Source organism: Carcharodon carcharias, chromosome 8, assembly GCF_017639515.1.
Source record: "Carcharodon carcharias isolate sCarCar2 chromosome 8, sCarCar2.pri, whole genome shotgun sequence".
Taxonomy (NCBI): Eukaryota; Metazoa; Chordata; class Chondrichthyes; order Lamniformes; family Lamnidae; genus Carcharodon; species Carcharodon carcharias.
Window position 1 is genome coordinate 39,481,201 of NC_054474.1, and position 18,288 is coordinate 39,499,488.

The window sequence follows — 18,288 nt, forward strand, 5'->3', positions numbered from 1 at the left end:
GGATTAGTAAGTGGCAAACAACATTCACGCCACAAGTGCTAGGCAACGACTATGTTCAACAAGAAAGAATCTAACCATCTCCACTTGACTTTCAATAGCATTATCATCGCTGAATACTCCACCATTGCCATTGACCAGAAATTTAACTGGACCAGCCATATAAATATATTGGCTATAAGAGCAGGTCAGAGGCTGAGAATTCTGTAGCAGGTAACTCATGTCCTGACTCCCCAAAGTCTCTTCACCATCTACAAGGCACAAGTCAGGAGTGTGATGGAATACTCTCCACTTGCCTGGATGATTGCAATTCCAACAACAGATAACATCATTCAGAACAAAACAAATGGCTTGACTGGCATTCCATCCACCAACTTAAACATTAAGTTCTTCCACCACCTGGCAGCACTGTGTATCATCTATAAGATGCACTTCAGCAATTCACCAATTCTCCTTCCAACTCTGCCGTTCTATCACCTAGAAGGACAAGACCAGCAGACGCATGGGAAGACCACCACCTGCTTGTTCCCCTCTGAGTCTCACACTATCCTGACTGGAATTGTATTGTCATTCCTTCACTGTCACTGAGTCAAAATCCTGGAACTCCCTTCCTAACAGCATTGTGGGTGTACTTTCACCAGATGGACTACAACAGTTCAAGAAGGCAGCCCATCACCACCTTCTTAAGGGCAATTAGGATGGGCAACAAATGCTGGCCTTGCCAGCAATGCCCACATCCCATGAATTATTTTTTTTTTAAATCACCCAAATAAAAAGTTCAACCATTGCAAGTAATCAAGTGACTTCCTTAGTTACAGCACTTTCAATATCTTCAGAACTGTTATAAATGAATACATGTCATCCCAGAACTTTCTGTAGACACAGAATACAAACAGGTTCAAAACCATTGTTTAAAAAAAACATGTGAGGAATAACAAAACTGTTTACTCTATCAAGGTGTACTTTACTTCCTCAGTGATACTGGTTGACTTTTCCATCACCCTTTACACCTGCTCACCTTACCCAGCAGCTTCTTATGCAAGTGCAGAAGATACAACATCCGCCCATTACCTCCCCTAACATCTAAGTCCTCAACCACATCTTTTGGGTGAGACAGAATTTATATGCACTTCCTTCAACTGAGAATATTTTCATTCACTGCTCAGACTCCATTAGGAAAACCTAGATAGATTTGATAAATATTTCTGTTTAGTCCCTAGGTTCAGTCCCAAGTTCCATGCCATGCCACTACAACCTTACCCATGAACTGACCTTTCTGACATTGGCCTTTGTCATGAAACGAACATATTTTCTCATTATATTATTGTAGTCTATTGTAAAGTAGGTTTATAGGTGTGAGTGTAGATGTCTGTGTGATATAATTGAATTAGAGTCAGATAGACTGCAAGATTGAAATTATCAAAATAACTTAGAGGTAAAAGGCATTTGAAATGCTTATGAGTAAACATGGATAAGATCTTAGCATATAGGGTGCGAAGTAAATTTGCATTTTTAGATAAGTGAAGGTGTTGTTTGGGTTTCAAAGAGATGATAGGATATTTACAACTAACAAGATAAGCAAGGCCAAGCAGTATGTTTATTTTTCCTAAAGGTATTGACCATACTGGCAACATGAAAGAGGTAGGTGCTGACAATAGGCGATGAATGCCATGTGTTTCCAGAGCTAGTGCTGGGTAACAATTTGATGCCCTGCATGGAATCCTCAAATGGAGCGCCTTATAGCTGAGGTTGTCTGTACTCTTCCACAAAACTTCTGGACTGCTGAAGTCTGCAATGCTTTGCCAGCTTTTCATGCTTTTCATTCTATCCTTCTTACTGCAGCCATTCACTCACTCTGTAGCTCATGTTCATCTTTTATTTTTCTCTGTGCCACTTCTCACTTGCAATCATTTCTGCCATATACCCAATTATTTTACTCCATGTAAACATTTTACAAGGTGTTTGATTTATTTTCCTGTGTGTGTTTCCCCCTAAACTCTGTGTTTCCCCCTTTACCTAGTTCAGTTCCTTTTTAAATGCTGTTCATCGGTCATATCATACAGTTGTTTTGATGGGTTGCACATCTGAAACATCAACTTCTGTTCTCTCGACCAATTCTGCCTGATGAATGTTTCCACATTTTTATTTGCTTGTGTTTATTTTACTAAGCAGTTTTGACTGGTTACAGTGGAAATTTAGTCAGAACCAGTTAGTGATAAGTACACATTTTATAATGAGGTTTTAGTTACACTAGGTATGGAATGCTGCAGCATCACTGTGGGTATGGTATTTTGGGTAGCACAGTCAGTTTGCACACTGTCTTTTCCTCATGAGGATCTGGTTCCAACTGCAGAACACATTGATGAAATAATTCTCCTCTCCCTGCTGGCTCAGGGTCCTGTGTGAATCACCTCGGGTAATTTAACCCCAATTCACAATGCTCATGGTCCATCAGCATAAGACTGCCTTTAATGTGCCACTAAAATAACAATATCACAGAGCATGCACAAGGAAATAAACGTAACATGGATCAGCAGGTGTGTTTTTCTGAGTTTGTGTTAAGATACAATTTTCAACTTGCTGCCTGGCCTGGATGGAAATGAAAATCAGATGGTATTTTCTACAAGGGGTGGCAATTTGAAAATCTACCTCATTGCCTTGGAGAAGAGTGTTTTATTTTGGGTGGAGCATAGAATAGGTTGTATCACATCTGCTCCCAATTATATGCTCCAGCTGATATTCAATTCCATTGAAGTCAATGGAACTGATTTAGTTGGATGCATTGACATCCATGCTAACTCAGTGTTTTGTATTGATCTGCACATTAATGGGGAAAAAAGTGTGAAGGGGCGTGCCTTGGAGATACTGAGCTATAATATAATTTGAAACGCCAAACAAATTCTCAATACATTCCCCATAGCATCTTTAAAATTGTTTGCTTTTTATTGAACAATTCTTCAAATATTCTCAGTGGCACTAAAGCATTTCTGATTTTTCACCCAGTGGGCTGAATTTTGTCAGGTGAGCCTGATTGTGGGTTGGAAAGTCAGAGAGGGGGCAACACTGCCTTGGTCATTTTGCAAAACTCTAACTGGACTCTGCAGCAATAAGGTAACCCATAATTAAGGGATAAGATCCCACTCCGAAGATCTGCCAGATAATTGGAGGGTCATTTCAGCTCTTCAGCCACAGCAATGCTACCATGAACACTGCTGGGGCTGTACCCAGCCCAGAAAAGCAGCATTGATGCTGTCCTGGGAAGTAAGTAAGTGGAGTTTGGGTCACCGGGGCCAGTCAGGATGGTGGTGGCAGGGTGTGTTGCAGCAGGGACAGCCAATGCCATCTGGGTTGCAGAGAGCCTGAGCAGGAGGGCCGCACCTTCCAATGTCCCCATCCCACCATACGGACAACCACAGCCACCACCACCCCCACCACCACCCACCCGAGCCTGCAGAGAGGCTATCAGGTTTTACCAGGCAGTCTCCCCACATTGTGGAGGACATCCCACCGCTGGTAGAATACCCTCAGCAGAGGGAAGAGGTCATTAAATGGCTCATATTTGGCCTCAAGTGGCCTCAGGGCAGAAGGCATCCTTCACCTTCCCCGTCATTGGTAGAATTCCATGGCATTGCTAGGCTGACGTGCATTGCATTCCCCGCCTTCCCTTCCAATTCCACGGCCCTCCCTGTCTCCCAACCCGCTCCTAAGAGCCCCACTAAATTCCGCGCAATGTCTCACTTTCAGTTCTTTTTAAGTTACAGCGAATGATCATTAACATTTTTTTAAATTACTGCCATCTTTAACATTGCATAATTAATGATTGCTGAACAAAGAAATTGCTTGGAGGAGACTGTGCTCAGCAGTGTAAGAACGTTCAACATGAATCATTCTTTATGCTAATGACTGTTATCTCTACTGATGTTAATCCAGCTCCATCATGCTGTTGGGCTCAATAAATTCTCACAGCCAGCACCCTGGGTAAATGATTGCATCTGTCATTATATATCTCTCCTGATGGTAATCCAATTCCTCTACATCATCAGTGCCAGCGAATCCTCCTGGGCAGACTCCAGATGATGACATCAGTAATTATCACTGCCAGTTGCAGCTCTATTTATGTTCACTTGGAGAAATGAATATTAGAAGATTCTGATGACTCAATGTCTTGATATGATTACTCTCTATTATTGAAGGGGTTTCTTTCTGGAAGACAGTGACATGCCCCCAGTTAGACTAAATATTCTGAAGTAAATATCTAACTTTGGCAGAAAATGCTGGAAAAACTCAACAGGTCTGACAGTATCTGTGGAAAGAGAAAAACAGAGTTAACATTTTGAGTCTGTATGATCCTTCTTCTCTCCACAGATACTGCCAGACCTGTTAAGTTTTTCCAGCATTTTCTGTTTTTGTTTCAGATTTCCAGCTTCTGCAATATTTTGCTTTTATCTAACATTGGCTGTTGATTGTATATTCAACAGCCTCTGTGATGATAAAGTTCCTGTTGGCTATTATTTTGAGGACTAGTCTATTACATCTGTGACTATTTTGCAAATGAAAGACTTTGCACCTTCAATTTTGGCAGAGGTCAAGGGAGAAGAGGGAATGCTAAAATGCATTATGCTACACAACTTAGAAAGGGTTCTTCTCAAAATGAAGGACAGAACACAGAGTTCCTGATGATTTGTCAAGGTGTAGCAGGCACCAACTTTTGTTGGTAAACTCATTATTCCGCAAAACTCCAGAAACTCAAATTAGTACATTAGAGCAGAGGATCTGAAGAAGAGACTAATCAGAGGCCAGCGGGGGATGAAAATTCCAGTATCAGCCGGTATGCCAGTTTCAAATGTCTCTCTACAAGTTCTCATGGCATCGGGAAACCACTTTCCGACTGGTGTCTGGTATTTTATATCCTGTAGTATAACGGTCTGGCATAGAAAAGGTTACCATGGGACTGTGTACAATAACGCCCACGGCGTGAAGTAAAGTAACACATGACCCGAGTCCAGATGGCAGGCTTGTACTGGACTGAGACCTGTGTAGAGGCAAGCATGGAGACAACTCCTAGCTCACACCTTATATAGTACATATGTATATAGTTACTAGTAATTAATGAACACTTATTGTTAAACTAAACAAAACTTAGAGCCTCTTCGTGAGACCTACCGAACTAAACACAGCATCTTACAACATCTCCCTCCCCCAACTCTGTTCCAAAACCGAGCAGGACCTGAAAACTCAGCCTTGAATTTTAGCATTTTCTGAAAGGTTGTGCCTCATTTTGAACTGCAGATACCTGGGGGGATATTAGTTATATTTTTTTGATGAAACCTATCAAATGTAGAGGTAATCTGTGCAAGTCTGAGCCCCACAATGATTTTGCAAAAAAAGTTGGTTAAAAAGTTGCTCTACAACTACAGTTGCAATTTCAAATTATGGTTTTCCTGAAAAAAGTATACTACCAATGGAATCTTATCTGCCTGCATGAAAAAATACTTTAAAAACATTTATCGAGACAGATGTGAACTGTGCATCATGTTCGTTAGTAGAACATCATAAGCAACTGATGTAACAAAGCTTTTCTATAATTTATATAATTCTGTTTAGCATTTGTATGTAGACAAAAAAATAGCTAATTAGTCATGAAAATGATGCTCTTTAAAGATCTGTTTAACAGCCTGTATGTCTCTAATTTGACTGTTCACTGTTTAGCTCATAGCATGTTGGAAGCACCTGCCTATGGGTGGAATTTAATTGATCTCGACAGAGTGGGCATTAAGGCAGGATGGGGAGGGTGGCTGATTAATTGGATGGGACAACTCACATTGGATTCCCATTGCCAGAAAATCTCCCCAATTAAGTTAGGGATGGGAGTCACTTGGATGCGGGAATCCCGCCTGCTGATGGCAGAATGTCAATTAGGCTCATTAATGAGCCACTTGACATCAATTTCCCCTGTGCCCACTGGAATTCAGTGGTGATTCAAGGATTTAATGAGAGGCACATGACTCTCCTGTGCCTCCTGAAGGCTGTCCTGTTGGCTTTTTCTGCAGCCTCATGGGGGTTGGGATGGGGCCCCCATTATCAGGAGCTCAATGCCTGATCCAGTGACACAGCAGCAGGAAGGAGAGTGGCCACTGAAACTCTCTCCCCTGCTCTTGCTTTGGATGCCCCTGGAGACCACCTCCCCACAACCTCCATCCACACCCACACACCTGTGTCCTTGGATCCAGTGGTATTCCTTGGGCTGAGCCTGGGAGCATTAATGGCAAAAGCCACCCATCCTAGTATCAATGTTCACAAGGGAGAGGTGCCTGCCTCTGAGTAGCCAGCCACACTCAATGGGTGGGGGCAGGTAGGGTGCAGGGTTTCAACCCCTGGGGTCGTAAGTCCAGTGGAAGGCCTGAGGCTGGCCACTAAAGTTCCTGACAGGGAAACAGCAGCGTCAGAAGTGAGGTGAGCAATAACTGGGTGGGGGAGGTGGGTGGACAGTTATAGGGTCAGGGAGGTGGGTGAACAATGTCAGGGTGGAGGAGGGGGATGAGCAGCATCAGTGTGAGGGTGGCGGGTGAAAAGCGCCAGGGTGAGGGAGGTGGGTGAACAACGTCAGGGTGGGGGAGGTGAGTGAACAGCGTCAGGGTGGGGGACGCTGGTGAACAGCATCAGGATGAGGGAGGGGGGTGAACAGTGTCAGGGTTGGGGAGGTGGGTGAACAGTGTCAGAGTGAGGGAGGTGGGTGAGCAGGTTTTGGTGTGGAGTTAGGTTTTGGACTGTTTGGTTTCAGTTCAATACGCAAAGAAGGTTTCTATCCCAGAACTGCTTCACACGCCCACGTGATCAAGTTGATCGTGTTCATGATTTGGTTCATCCCTCGCTGAGGATACATCTTTCAAATGGACATTTCTCACCAGACCATCAATTTCAACCAAGGCCCAGGTTTTCACATGGGCTTGGGAAAGACCTACCTGTGCATTTTTGCACCTTCCAATATGCACGTCTGGCACATATGCGTCTTTACTTGGGAGTTTTGTCTTTTCACACGGGACATGTTCACAGTGCATTTTGTGCGCAAGGAGTGTAGGTGCAGAGGCTGCCCTGCCTTAGTCCTCCAACAGAGCAGCCCAGCACCTAACATCATTTAAAGGCTGCTTAAACCTCACCCCTTAACGCACCTAGTCACCCATGCCACCCCATGCCAACTCAGATCATCCATTGCACCATGTCCCTCATCACCCACTCAGCCCCATGCCATTCCATCCCCCCAAGTTCCTCATGTCAGCTGAAGTGCCCTCTTAGATCCCCTATTCCATCTGATGCCTCCTCAGTATGCCCTTAAAACCTCCATGCCCCCCATATACCCTTCATAGCCACTCACCCAATATCCACTACCTACAGTCTCTAGGAGTCATGCAGTAAAAATGAGAATCATTTTAAAATCATTGGAAAAAATTAAATCTCTAACAGTCCAATAAAACCCTGATTTCAAACACATGATTATTGATACTGGCAAAAAATGCCACTCTGGTGCAAAAAGATTTTATCCTTTAAGTGCCTATTTGATTTGTAAACAAACCCAAAACCACAGCTTGCACTTTTCGGATGATGGGGTCTCACTTCACACCATTTGAAGAGTCCCCCGCCAACTTCGTGTGCCCTGCAGCCATTTCACACTCGAATGAGCATTAAGAGGCTACAGGCAGGACTTCTGCTCCTTGCTCAAGGAGCAAGTCCCACCTTAGGGAGTTGTCGGCCAATCTGGTTGACTGGCAGCTCCCGAGTGGCTGCAGCGATAAGAGCTGCAGTGGTGAGAAAATGCAAGAGAATGTCTGAAACTAAGTCTAGGCAGTAGAGGCACAGGTAAGTTTAAAGAGTCCCAGGGCGGGGAGGGTAGGAAAGGCCTGGGGGGGGCGGGGCGGGGGCATGATCATGGCCTCAGGAAGGAGACCGGAGTGCGGGGGGATGTCACTATTCACCAGACCTTAAGAGGGGGGAGGTGCGCCCGACTTCAGTAGGGGGCTTCTGATAAAGGCGCAACTAACACCCCCCCAAAGTTTCTCACCCGGGATCTAACTCCATTGATTTTCAGGCTTCTCCCACCCCACTTTAACCCTCCCACCAGCCTAAAAATTGAGACTGGTAGTAAACAGCCCTTGGCCACTTAAGGGACTTAACTGGGGCAAGGGCGGGCTTCCTGTCAGAGGCTTTGCCTGCCCCAGCGTAAAATCGCTGTGTGGCCAGGGTGGACGGGATCCCAGAGGGAATCCCGTCCCTTTGATTTCACACACTCCCCGCCACTTAAAAAACGTGCCACTGAGGCATTGTAAAATCCTGGCCCACATCAAAGGCATATTCTGCTATTACATTCTCTTGGAATTGTCAATATCCTTGGATCTTTAGTTTACTTGCTGAGCTGAAGCCATTAATACCATTAATAGCTTATGAAACCCTGGGAGGTGGGGGGGTGGGGTGGTGGTGGGGGGGTACAGCTGGGGTGGCCAGTGGGGGGGCAAGGGGAGAAGGAGGGTGGTGTTCAGAACATGAACGCGTTCATTTTGTCTGAAACTATGTTCCCCTTTGTTTGTGTCATAATGACATTTTTGATGAACTGCCTGCATTTAGCTTCAACAGTCAAGTTTGGTGGAAGCAGGCTTAAACGTGTCCTTGACCTTCTTTTCATCAGAAGCTCAGCAGGTCTATACCCTGCGGTTCTGCTTCAGCAGAAAACAAACAGCCGCAGTTTACACTTAAAGCTACCCGTGCTGCACTGTTTTCTATCCCAACAAATCTTTCTGCTGCTCTATTTGATGATGGGATAATAAGGAGGAGTAAGGGCATAAAAAACAAAAACAGAATTACCTGGGAAAACTCAGCAGGTCTGGCAGCATCGGCGGAGAAGAAAAGAGTTGACGTTTCAAGTCCTCATGACCCTTCGACAGAACTTGAGTTCGAGTCCAGGAAAGAGCTGAAATATAAGCTGGTTTAAGGTGTGTGTGTGGGGGGCGGAGAGATAGAGAGACATAGAGGTGGAGGGGGTTGGTGTGGTTGTAGGGACAAACAAGCAGTGATAGAAGCAGATCATCAAAAGATGTCAACGACAATTGTACAATAGAACACATAGGTGTTAAAGTTAAAGTTGGTGATATTATCTAAACGAATGTGCTAATTAAGAATGGATGGTAGGGCACTCAAGGTATAGCTCTAGTGGGTTTTTTTTTAATAATGGAAATAGGTGGGAAAAGGAAAATCTTTATAATTTATTGGAAAAAAAAGAAGGGGGAAACAGAAAGGGGGTGGGGATGGGGGAGGGAGCTCACGACCTAAAGTTGTTGAATTCAATATTCAGTCCGGAAGGCTGTAAAGTCCCTAGTCGGAAGATGAGGTGTTGTTCCTCCAGTTTGCGTTGGGCTTCACTGGAACAATGCAGCAAGCCAAGGACAGACATGTGGGCAAGAGAGCAGGGTGGAGTGTTAAAATGGCAAGCGACAGGGAGGTTTGGGTCATTCTTGCGGACAGACCGCAGGTGTTCTGCAAAGCGGTCGCCCAGCTTACGTTTGGTCTCTCCAATGTAGAGGAGACCACATTGGGAGCAACGAATGCAGTAGACTAAGTTGGGGGAATTGCAAGTGAAATGCTGCTTCACTTGAAAGGAGTGTTTGGGTCCTTGGACGGTGAGGAGAGAGGAAGTGAAGGGGCAGGTGTTGCATCTTTTGCGTGGGCATGGGGTTGTGCCATAGGAGGGGGTTGAGGAGTAGGGGGTGATGGAGGAGTGGACCAGGGTGTCCCGGAGGGAGCGATCCCTACGGAATGCCGATAAGGGGGGTGAAGGGAAGATGTGTTTGGTGGTGGCATCATGCTGGAGTTGGCGGAAATGGCGGAGGATGATCCTTTGAATGCGGAGGCTGGTGGGGTGATAAGTGAGGACAAGGGGGACCCTATCATGTTTCTGGGAGGGAGGAGAAGGAGTGAGGGCGGATGTGCGGGAGATGGGCCGGACACGGTTGAGGGCCCTGTCAACGACCGTGGGTGGAAAACCTCGGTTAAGGAAGAAGGAGGACATGTCAGAGGAACTGTTTTTGAATGTAGCATCATCGGAACAGATGCGACGGAGGCGAAGGAACTGAGAGAATGGGATGGAGTCCTTACAGGAAGTGGGGTGTGAGGAGCTGTAGTCGAGATAGCTGTGGGAGTCGGTGGGTTTGTAATGGATATTGGTGGACAGTCTATCACCAGAGATTGAGACAGAGAGGTCAAGGAAGGGAAGGGAAGTGTCAGAGATGGACCACGTGAAAATGATGGAGGGGTGGAGATTGGAAGCAAAATTAATAAATTTTTCCAAGTCCTGACGAGAGCATGAAGCGGCACCGAAATAATCATCGATGTACCGGAGAAAGAGTTGTGGAAGGGGGCCGGAGTAGGACTGCAACAAGGAATGTTCCACATACCCCATAAAGAGACAGGCATAGCTGGGGCCCATGCGGGTACCCATAGCCATACCTTTTATTTGGAGGAAGTGAGAGGAGTTGAAGGAGAAATTGTTCAGCGTGAGAACAAGTTCAGCCAGACGGAGGAGAGTAGTGGTGGATGGGGATTGTTCGGGCCTCTGTTCGAGGAAGAAGCTAAGGGCCCTCAGACCATCCTGGTGGGGGATGGAGGTGTAGAGGGATTGGACGTCCATGGTGAAGAGGAAGCGGTAGGGGCCAGGGAACAGGAAATTGTTGATGTGACGTAAGGTGGCAGAGGAATCACGGATGTAGGTGGGAAGGGACTGGACAAGGGGAGAGAGAAGGGAGTCAAGATAACGAGAAATTGCTTTTCCCCAACTTAGTCTACTGCATTCGTTGCTCCCAATGTGGTCTCCTCTACATTGGAGAGACCAAACGTAAGCTGGGCGACCGCTTTGCAGAACACCTGCGGTCTGTCCGCAAGAATGACCCAAACCTCCCTGTCGCTTGCCATTTTAACACTCCACCCTGCTCTCTTGCCCACATGTCTGTCCTTGGCTTGCTGCATTGTTCCAGTGAAGCCCAACGCAAACTGGAGGAACAACACCTCATCTTCCGACTAGGGACTTTACAGCCTTCCGGACTGAATATTGAATTCAACAACTTTAGGTCGTGAGCTCCCTCCCCCATCCCCACCCCCTTTCTGTTTCCCCCTTCTTTTTTTTCCAATAAATTATAAAGATTTTCCTTTTCCCACCTATTTCCATTATTAAAAAAAAAACCCACTAGAGCTATACCTTGAGTGCCCTACCATCCATTCTTAATTAGCACATTCGTTTAGATAATATCACCAACTTTAACTTTAACACCTATGTGTTCTATTGTACAATTGTCGTTGACATCTTTTGATGATCTGCTTCTATCACTGCTTGTTTGTCCCTACAACCACACCAACCCCCTCCACCTCTCTGTCTCTCTATCTCTCCGCCCCCCACACACACACCTTAAACCAGCTTATATTTCAGCTCTTTCCTGGACTCGAACTCAAGTTCTGTCGAAGGGTCATGAGGACTTGAAACGTCAACTCTTTTCTTCTCCGCCGATGCTGCCAGACCTGCTGAGTTTTCCCAGGTAATTCTGTTTTTGTTTTGGATTTCCAGCATCCGCAGTTTTTTTGTTTTTATCTCTGTGTTTAATTGACTGCCACTGCTCTTCAAGAAATGCCTACCTCCTTGAAGAAGTTCTGTTCCTCTCTGCAACAAGATTTCCGGATCTCTCTGTTGCCTTGTTCACCTTCATTGCTTTCCATTTCTCTCCTAGTGTTTGACAAGGTGTTTACTAAAACCCACTTTCACAGCCATATCTCCTTTCTCAGTGACTGTCTCCGTCTCCGACTTACCCCACGTGGATTTCAATTGAAATTCCACCCCTCATGTTTCGAACCCAACCAGGATTACAGGTATCTCCGGGACATAAAACGTTTCTCGGACTGCTGTTCCCATCACATTCTGAAATCCACTCTCAGTGCCATGCGCCACCATATGAACACACTCGACCTCTCCCTCCAGCAGCACCGCCGTACCCTTTTTCAAAGCTGCGCATGCCCCCAGTTTCATTTTATCCTTCGGCTCATCCGACGCCTCAACAAGAAACTTTTTCTCTTCCTCTCAAGTGCTAAGGAACGCAAGCTCCAACAACTCATCGACACCAACACCCATCTAGGACCCTCCACCCCTGCCTGTCCCTCCGTCCCCACCCTTTCTTCCAGTCCCAACCCCAGCCGTGTATTCACTATACCCCCTGACTTTCCCCTCTCCGATGCTGAACGTTCAGTGCTCAGCAAAGGACTTAGTTTCATACCCTTACGCCCTCACCTCAATGAATTTCGGGCTCGGCATGATACTGAACTCTTCTTCCGCCGTCTTTGTCTCCGGGCTCACTTCTTTGGGCAGGAGTCCTCTCCCAGTTCAACGGATCCTTTTACCCATCTCCAATATTCTCCCTCCACCTGGACCCCTCCCTCTGGATTTTTACCTTCTCTCGATCTTTTCATTGAGAACTGTCGGCGCGACATTAGTCGTCTCAATTTCTCTGCTCCTCTCACCCATTCTAACCTGTCTCTCTCTGAACTTACTGCACTCCATTCTCTCAGGTCCAACCCTGACATTGTCATCAAACCCGCTGACAAGGGTGGTGCTGTTGTTGTCTGGTGCACTGACCTCTACCTCGCGGAGGCTGAGCGTCAACTCGCAGACACTTCCTCCTACCTCTCCCTGGACCATGACCCCACCACTGAACATCAGGCCACTGTTTCCAGGACTGTCACTGACCTCATCTCCTCTGGGGATCTCCCTCCCACAGCTTCCAACCTGATAGTCGCCCAACCTCGGACGGCCCGCTTCTATCTCCCACCCAAAATCCACAAACAGAACTGCCCCGGTAGACCGATCGTCTCAGCTTGCTCCTGCCCCACAGAACTCATTTCTCGTTATCTTGACTCCCTTCTCTCTCCCCTTGTCCAGTCCCTTCCCACCTACATCCGTGATTCCTCTGCCACCTTACATCACATCAACAATTTCCAGTTCCCTGGCCCCTACCGCTTCCTCTTCACCATGGACGTCCAATCCCTCTACACCTCCATCCCCCACCAGGATGGTCTGAGGGCCCTTAGCTTCTTCCTCGAACAGAGGCCCGAACAATCCCCATCCACCACTACTCTCCTCCGTCTGGCTGAACTTGTTCTCACGCTGAACAATTTCTCCTTCAACTCCTCTCACTTCCTCCAAATAAAAGGTGTGGCTATGGGTACCCGCATGGGCCCCAGCTATGCCTGTCTCTTTATGGGGTATGTGGAACATTCCTTGTTGCAGTCCTACTCCGGCCCCCTTCCACAACTCTTTCTCCGGTACATCGATGATTATTTCGGTGCCGCTTCATGCTCTCGTCAGGACTTGGAAAAATTTATTAATTTTGCTTCCAATCTCCACCCCTCCATCATTTTCACGTGGTCCATCTCTGACACTTCCCTTCCCTTCCTTGACCTCTCTGTCTCAATCTCTGGTGATAGACTGTCCACCAATATCCATTACAAACCCACCGACTCCCACAGCTATCTCGACTACAGCTCCTCACACCCCACTTCCTGTAAGGACTCCATCCCATTCTCTCAGTTCCTTCGCCTCCGTCGCATCTGTTCCGATGATGCTACATTCAAAAACAGTTCCTCTGACATGTCCTCCTTCTTCCTTAACCGAGGTTTTCCACCCACGGTCGTTGACAGGGCCCTCAACCGTGTCCGGCCCATCTCCCGCACATCCGCCCTCACTCCTTCTCCTCCCTCCCAGAAACATGATAGGGTCCCCCTTGTCCTCACTTATCACCCCACCAGCCTCCGCATTCAAAGGATCATCCTCCGCCATTTCCACCAACTCCAGCATGATGCCACCACCAAACACATCTTCCCTTCACCCCCCTTATCGGCATTCCGTAGGGATCGCTCCCTCCGGGACACCCTGGTCCACTCCTCCATCACCCCCTACTCCTCAACCCCCTCCTATGGCACAACCCCATGCCCACGCAAAAGATGCAACACCTGCCCCTTCACTTCCTCTCTCCTCACCGTCCAAGGACCCAAACACTCCTTTCAAGTGAAGCAGCATTTCACTTGCAATTCCCCCAACTTAGTCTACTGCATTCGTTGCTCCCAATGTGGTCTCCTCTACATTGGAGAGACCAAACGTAAGCTGGGCGACCGCTTTGCAGAACACCTGCGGTCTGTCCGCAAGAATGACCCAAACCTCCCTGTCGCTTGCCATTTTAACACTCCACCCTGCTCTCTTGCCCACATGTCTGTCCTTGGCTTGCTGCATTGTTCCAGTGAAGCCCAACGCAAACTGGAGGAACAACACCTCATCTTCCGACTAGGGACTTTACAGCCTTCCGGACTGAATATTGAATTCAACAACTTTAGGTCGTGAGCTCCCTCCCCCATCCCCACCCCCTTTCTGTTTCCCCCTTCTTTTTTTTCCAATAAATTATAAAGATTTTCCTTTTCCCACCTATTTCCATTATTAAAAAAAAACCCACTAGAGCTATACCTTGAGTGCCCTACCATCCATTCTTAATTAGCACATTCGTTTAGATAATATCACCAACTTTAACTTTAACACCTATGTGTTCTATTGTACAATTGTCGTTGACATCTTTTGATGATCTGCTTCTATCACTGCTTGTTTGTCCCTACAACCACACCAACCCCCTCCACCTCTCTGTCTCTCTATCTCTCCGCCCCCCACACACACACCTTAAACCAGCTTATATTTCAGCTCTTTCCTGGACTCGAACTCAAGTTCTGTCGAAGGGTCATGAGGACTCGAAACGTCAACTCTTTTCTTCTCCGCCGATGCTGCCAGACCTGCTGAGTTTTCCCAGGTAATTCTGTTTTTGTTTTGGATTTCCAGCATCCGCAGTTTTTTTGTTTTTATCAAGGAGTAAGGGCATGTTTGATATTGTTTTGCTTCATGACTTGTTGTAGCGGCGCAGAACAAAGTTGAGGGCTCTTATCCGAGACAAGCTTCTCAGATAATCCATGACAAGCGAAAATAGATCATAATGTCTATTATTCATTCCGTGTTGGTGTTTTGACCCATGTGCTTTACTTTGATCCGCTTCAAGTGACTATTGATGATTACCAAGAAATTGTCATGAATCATCAGAAAGATGGACGCCACAATGACAAGTTCACGTGGTTAATGATGTCATTGCACACCGTGCATGCTCATAACATACACATACTTTTATGTTTTGAGTCTATGAGTTCACTAGTCAAGTAAACTTGAATTACACGCCTTCATATACACTTGTTAGTTGATGCTCACTATCAATAACGGAAAGAGACCTACATAAGAACAAACTGATTGTTTTTGCAACAGAAGGCAGAGCACTAAATCTTTGCATGCTCCCACAACCACCTCCAGTTCTAGACTTAAAGTTAACCGGTAGCTCTCGCTGTATATTATTTGGTCAGTACTGTCACATGGTTAGTCCACTTGCATTCTCTTAAAGGTACATGGTACTCCACTCTACCACACATACATTAGAATGGAGTTTGACCAATTTAAACACTTTGGATTGGCTGTTTTTGGGACAACTACTGTAGTTGCCTAAGTGGGGTGAGGCGGTGGGATGAAAGGGGAGAAAACATATCTCAATTTTACGAGGCCTACAAGGTTTTTGGAATTTTTTGACCATATTAACATGGAAAGTAGTTGGAAAAAGGGAACTCTGTTTTAATAAATTTGGAAAATTCTGTCCACATGCCTGACCCTGAGCTCATGGTCATTTGCCACTTTAATCCTCTGGTCTATTCCTTCTGATCTCTCTGTCTTCAGTCTCTTGCAGTTTCTAATGGAACTCAGAAGGAAGTTTGAGCATCTTAAAGCATTTTAAAAGCTTCTGAATTCAACAATGAGTTTGACAGTTTCCTTACAACCACTGTCCTCATTGTTTGGAACAACAGATGCTTTAAATGATTCTACCATTGGCATTTGCACCCCCTCTAGACCTTTACGCCCCTACCATGATTAAGCCTGGTGAAGTTAAGGATAAATTCCATGATAACCTCCAGTCCTTGATTGCTGTTGTGCCAAAGTCGGACAAGTTAAGCATTCCTGGTATCCACAACCAGGACTGAAAAGGGGCCATTGGAAAAAACAAGGTGCATTCCCTGAAGATGTGTGCTAGGCATAAGCTCTTAATGACCCACACAGTTTTCTGCATTCCTAATCGCAACATGATGTCTCAGATGCACCCCAGTTCAATGCATTGGCACCTAATCAACTATGTCATCACCAGACAGAGGGACAGGCAGGATGTACGTGTAACAAAAGCCATGTGCAACACTGACTGCTGGACTGACAACTATTTTATCAGTTCAAAGTTAAATATGAAGATCTATCCAGCTGGACGCCCCCAGGCCATGATGGTCCAGAAGCATGTCAATGCTTCAAGGTACAAACAGGCAATCATGAAGGAATCTTTCTCAGCAAAAATGGGCACTCACTGCCTTGAAGATGACTGGATGACCTGCAGAGATATAGTGGACATCACTACTCTAGAGGCCTTTGGCCCTACATCTTATAAGCAACAAGATTAGTTCAATAAAACAATGAGCTAATCCAGAAACTCCGAGAGGAGAAACACCACGTCCACAGTGTTTACCTCAATGATGAGTCATCACAATCCAATCATGATGCCTGCTGAAGTATCCTCAGGGCTGTCCAATGCAAGCTCAGAGAGATGTAAGACACTTGGCTGAATCAGAAATCAGGGGCAGAATTTTCTGTGCCCGCTGGCATCGGGTGTGCTCAGTGAAGCCAGTTTGCAAATGTCCACTCAGTCCGTCGATGGTGGGCCGCATTTCCCGCCATCAGACGTCGGAAATCTCAATGTAATACAAACGCTTAACATTATAAGGCCAGCCCGCTAGAATCATCGCTAGATCGTCCACCCACATCGGCGTGATTGCACACCAATGTGTTTCACAACAGCATATATAAGGCATGCACTTGGTGGGCTGCACTTTGAGGGGAACTTGCAGGTGAGTACACAGGAACGTTGCGCAGCACTCACCTGGGCTGCCTGTTGGCATTTAAGGCTGAGACATGTTGGAGGCATGGGGACAAGGGTTGCCCTGGGCTTGGGGCAACTTGGGGGTGGGGGCAAGAGCTGCCTTGTAGTTGAGGCATGCTGTGGAGGGCTGCCATGTGGTTGAAGGTAGTGCACAGCACGCACGCGGTGGTGGGGGGTGGGGGGGAGCGGCCACATTGGCATACGTGAAGTCGGGCCTCTAGCTTATCTGCCTACTCAAGCAACGCAGAGGCATGAAAGTGCCACCAATTGTTTCAGACCTTTTCACCTCCTTGGGCACAGACTGCAAAGTAATGAGTGTTTTAGTGCACTGCAGAACAGTTGAGTGACTGCGCACATTGTACAATCCCCTTGCTAAAGCTGGCCGTGGAGCAGTCACTGGTGGAGGTGCTCACAGATGCTTGTAATGTCATCATCCTGGTTTGCACCAGCTTCCCCCATGGTTCAAGCTAACAGTGCAGCCTTACAGTGTGGGTTAGGGGAATGTGCCTGAGCTGAGAGCACAGCATGCAGTTCAAAGGACAAGGCTGCCTCCAATTGGTCAGGTGGAGTGGGGCGGAGGTGGCTGGGGTTTTGTGCAACCATGCAGCGCACTAAACCCTGGCCATCCAAGTGGTGTCCAATACTCTCCGGGATGCATTAGGGGGCCTCCAAACTTAACCAAGAGAGGTTCATAGTATACCCAAGCTGACCCCTGCATCTTTCTCTTTCATCCTGCAGGAGAAGTACATCAGGAGCATGGAAACTGGTGAACAAGCTGAATGCCTCATGATGTACAGAGAGTAGAGATGACAGAGAGAGTGACAGAGGCTTCTGGCTGCAAAGAGGAAGGAGCAATGCCTTTAGGAAGGAGAGGTGATTTGGGCTCCCGCACTCACTGCTGAAAAGCTACAGTGAGCTGTCGTTGGTCAGTGTCTAACTAGACCCAGGGTCTATAGACGCTGCCTTTCATTCCTGCAGAAGGCCAACAATCAGTGTCACTGAAGACTGCGTGTATCTAGGCAACTGGTCGGTCACATCTGCCAGCTACTGCAGGATTTGGTGTCGCAGGCACACGGAGGGCATCCACTGTCAGTGGCTGTGAAAGTGTTCGTGCCGCTCAATTTTTACATCAGTGGCTCCTTTCAGGGCTCCACAGGTGACCTTTGTGGGATATCACAAGCATCCACCTACAAATGCATCCATGAGGTCACAGATGCCATCT